The sequence below is a fragment of the Megachile rotundata genome, chromosome 8, assembly GCF_050947335.1.
Source record: "Megachile rotundata isolate GNS110a chromosome 8, iyMegRotu1, whole genome shotgun sequence".
Lineage (NCBI taxonomy): Eukaryota > Metazoa > Arthropoda > Insecta > Hymenoptera > Megachilidae > Megachile > Megachile rotundata.
This window is the reverse complement of record NC_134990.1, coordinates 5,893,782-5,898,502: the sequence shown is the minus strand read 5'-3', so window position 1 is coordinate 5,898,502 and position 4,721 is coordinate 5,893,782. Positions and strand designations below refer to the sequence as shown.

At 31.2% G+C, this 4,721-nt stretch overlaps 1 pseudogene; it reads left to right on the top strand.

Annotated features, from left to right (window-relative positions):
• Nucleotides 1–2,627: 2,627 nt before the first annotated feature.
• Nucleotides 2,628–4,451, top strand: LOC100881973 (facilitated trehalose transporter Tret1 pseudogene; annotated as a pseudogene).
• Nucleotides 4,452–4,721: the final 270 nt, after the last annotated feature.

The following is a 4,721-nucleotide window of genomic DNA, read 5'->3' as shown; positions in this document are numbered from 1 at the left end:
ACATACTGTTTTATTTATTTACCATGCGCCACATGTGTGATTGGTCCAAACTACGTAACCAAGAGCAACGCGCATGCGTTATTATAACATTTTTGACAGTGCACAAATATTCAAATTTCAAAACAAATTTGCAAGCACGTGTTCTTCCCTTTTCAAGGCCACACGATCTCACCCTTAAAAACTATATTTAAATTTAATTTCATTATTACATATTAATTAATGAAAAGAATATATAGATACAATTGCTAATAATACTGTTACCTCTTGAATACAGTGTCAAAATGTGAGGTAGCTTTCATTTTTGCCACAATTGGAACTGAGTTCATAGTTGGAAGTGGCTACATACAGGAAATAACAAATCTAGTTGTGCTTCGATTAACTAAGGAATTGATGCCAGGTATTTGAATTATGTTGTTTTGAGATTTTAAAAATTGCTTTTGTAAAACATTCTTCAAACAGTAATAAATGTTCCACAGGTGAGAGTAAATATTTATTTAAATGTAACAAATTCACAGGCACGATGTCTTCATCTTGAAGAAACCACAAACGGATTGCAACAATATATTCTGTTTCTAAAATTAACTAATGTTTTCTATCCTTAATTTAAAATTGATAACAGATCGATGTAATCAAAAGCATTCTGAAATTAATTACTCTGGCTCCGCGATGTAATTTGATAAATATTATAGTTAATTAATGCAATAATTGAAGTTTTTCGAAAATTGAATGCGTGGCGCCATCTCTTCGGCGAACACAGTGAACTACACACTTTTGAAACTGTAGTTTAATTAGTTTCCATCTTCTACTGCTAAGTGGCACTACGCGTATTGTTATCGACTCAATTCCATTCAATAAAGTTGATTTTATTAGCGTAGTTGATTATAATATGAATTAAATTACATCGGAGTGCAAGACTAATTAACTTCAGAATATTTTGATTTTACCAAGTTATTAGCAGTTTGGCTTTTCTTCGGAAAGTCGTCAAACTCTAAATCACGTAAAATTTTGCAAATAAACTCCATTATAAGACAGGAATGATTTGTGAGAAGTTTTTGGCGCGTCAAAACTAATTTTTTTACCTTTTTTATATTATTCTCTACCTTATCGACAATATTCTGACAATGATGTCGCATGTAATAAACGCATGTGTACGTATGTATTTAAATGTGCATATATATAAAATTCAAGTAGTTTTATTGAATACTGTGAATATAATAATTATAATCTACATGTAAATACTGTCTGAGTAGATTTGGTGTAGTTTTTGGTGGAAGCTGCAATACTAAATACTGTTATTTAGTATTGCACTAAATACTGTTATTTAGTATTGCACTAAATACTGTTAAGATATGTATTTGCAATATGTTCCATGGATCCGGCGATGCGGATTACGTCTTCAGACCATTTCGCCCACTATATATGCTGCATCTCGCCGGTAATATAGGAAATGAAATAAGAATTGCAAAAAATTTTCTTTCAAAAACCCTTCTCACAAATATCTTCTTTTGCAAAACGGAGTTTATTTATAAAATTTGGTCAATATCGGAGAGTGATGGCTTTCCGTAGTTTCACCCAATATTCATATCACAGTATGCTTTCTTATACTGTGTTCGTACCGCGAGTTATCTTCTGGGACATGACAAGTTTAAAACAGTTAAATAATATTAAAAATGGTACATAAAATGTGACTTATAAAAACAACTGAATAATAATAAAAATTGTTTATATTGTATAGCATAATTATCAAAAATTGATATTTTTACAAAAACAAAACAAAATTTTTACAGAAACAAAATTTCCAGAGAAAAATAAATAATATAATATAAAATTGCAATATAAAATTATATTTTATAATATAATACGTTTTTTTATAATATAATATAAAATTTTATATAAATAATATAATATAAACTGTAATTTTTATATTATAATATTAAATATATGGATATATATACGTATATGTATATACGTATACATAGTTTTATGTACACAAATATGTAATGTTCATCATTCTATTATCATGTACTTCAAACTGGATTGCACAATGATACGGATTGCACAATATTCAGACATTTCATTCTGCCACTAATAAGTCTGAAATGGGCGATCACTTCGATTAAATCAGAATTAATCGTGTTTCCTTGGTATCACAGATAAGGAACAAAAGCTTCCAAGGTCAAGATCCTCATCAAATAACCATAAGTATAAATCAGACTCCAGTAAAGACACAGTTCCTTCCAATATTTCAAGCGGAACTTTCGGTCTCTCATTTGACCAGCAAGGTACGTAGCAAAACTTGTGATAAAATATTAAATATGGTTGATTTGTTAGTACATTACTCAGAAGTAATCAAAAATCGTTTTAAAATATTATTACCTTAGAATAGTTACATATATGTACAATAATAATAATAAATAATAATTAAAGTATACGTGCAATAATAATGTAATCTAATGTAAAATAATTGACGAATAAATAAAATTCACATAAAAGAAAGGTATTAAATTCTGTCTGCTAAAAGATTTCTTAATTTTGAATCTTTCATATTGAAACATACGAGTATCATTACAGTGCAGTATAAACTAAAGTAATTTTATTTGTAGGTACTTGAAGTAATTTCACTGAAGATGAACAAGAACGACGTTGGAATATCGCAGCAGACATTAGTTTCCAATATTGAAGCCGGAAATGCACCGGCCAAAAGGTTGCTTCAGTATATAGCCATGTTGTCAGTCACTGTTGGCGGTATAGGAGTCGGCACGACAGTAGGCTGGAGTTCGTCTGCCGGTGATGGTGGAAGAAAATTACAAGACGTATATCAAATAGAAATTTCTGAAGATCAATTTTCATGGATCAGTTCCTTAACTACTCTTGGAGGTGGAGTGGCATGCCTTCCTACTGGGATTCTTACTAAAATCATAGGAAGAAAAATGGCAATGATGTTGACAGTAATACCCTTTACCATAGCTTGGCTGCTTATTATTTTTGCTAACTCCGTACTCATGTTTTGTATTGGTAGATTCATTATTGGCATCAGCGTTGGAGCATTTTCTGTAGCCGCACTTATGTACTCGGCAGAAATCGCAGAGAACCAGATTCGTGGTGCTCTGGGATCTTATGTTCCACTGTCTTTCAGTATAGGCATTCTAGTATCTTATACTTTGGCAACTTTTGTGAACATACGCGTAATATCTATTATATCCGCCACCGTACCGTTAATATTTTTGGGAATATTCATGTTTATGCCAGAATCGCCTACTTATTATTTGCAAAAGGGTGATGACGACGCTGCAAGAAAAAGTTTGATCAAATTACGAGGCAGGCAGTATAACGTAGAGAATGAACTACAAGAGCAACGAGAGGCACTAGAAGAAAATGCTAAAATGGCAGCATCTTTTTTCACCGTACTCAAATCTAAAGCTACCGTGAAAGCTTTTATAATTTCTTACGGCCTCGTATTTTTTCAACAGCTATGTGGTATAAACGTTATTTCATTTTATGCCGGCGGTATTTTTGAAAGGACTGGTGTTGATTTAGATCCTAATGTTGCCACTATTATTATAGGTGTGATACAAATACTAGCTGGGCTTATGAACACATTCACTGTAGACTATTTAGGTAGGAAGATATTGCTGATAGGGTCTGCCGTATTCATGGTTGTAGGAATGTTTGCTCTTGGTTTATACTTCTACCTTTATGAACATAAGAATGATGTTAGTTCGATTGGATGGTTACCTCTATTATCTATATGTATCTTCATTATTGCATTTAATATTGGCTTCGGACCTGCTCCATGGATTGTTCTTGGTGAAGTTTTTGCACCGGAAGTAAGAGGCGTAGCTGCAAGTAGTGCTGTGCTGTTGACCTGGTTCTTCACTTTTTTTGTAACTAAATTCTTCAGTAATTTAAACAGCGCTATGGGCACTGGTCCTACATTTTGGTTCTTTGGTGCAATGAGTGCTATTGCAGTTGTCTTTGTATGTTTCGTAGTTCCTGAAACAAAAGGCAAGTCTTTGATAGACATTCAGAAAGATCTGAAAAATTCATGAGTATCGTTAAACTTTGCGGATGAAATGTGAGTTAAAAATTTTAAATTATGTGAATGTATATGTGTAAAACGTTCAAATGAAGACAAAACTTTATACAATGTTTATAGAATTAATGATACATTTTGTTTGTTTTAGTAGATTAATGTAAAAACGTGTTTTTCCATTTATGTATCTGATTTAGACGTTAAAATCTGTTACTCGATGAGTGTAATCTAAAATTAGATTCGTAAAGCATTTGTACAGTTTACATAGACAATGTTAGTTTAAATATTAATAAGCGAAAGTGTAAAAATATTTCTATAAAATTTTCAATAATGTGCGCGGGAATAGTTATAAGTTTTGTAATTTGTGATCCTCTTTTGTTCTTTTTTGCGATACTTACTTTGTTTATGTAATGTGCGTTATATTATAATGAAACATTTCACTGTTGTAATAAATGTACAGGAACATTTTGTACAATTAATTATGTTCTTCTCATGTTTCTTATTCACCTTATAGTCTCACCAAAATTTTCTTGTGTGAAATCCACTTTTTAACACTTTAGACTCAACTATTTCCTCTGAACACTCCAAATACTAAAATAGAAACGCTGAAAATAGAAAGTTAAATTAATTATAATTATTTTTTAAAATTCTACAGATGATAATTGTATAAAATCTGAGATAACTAACT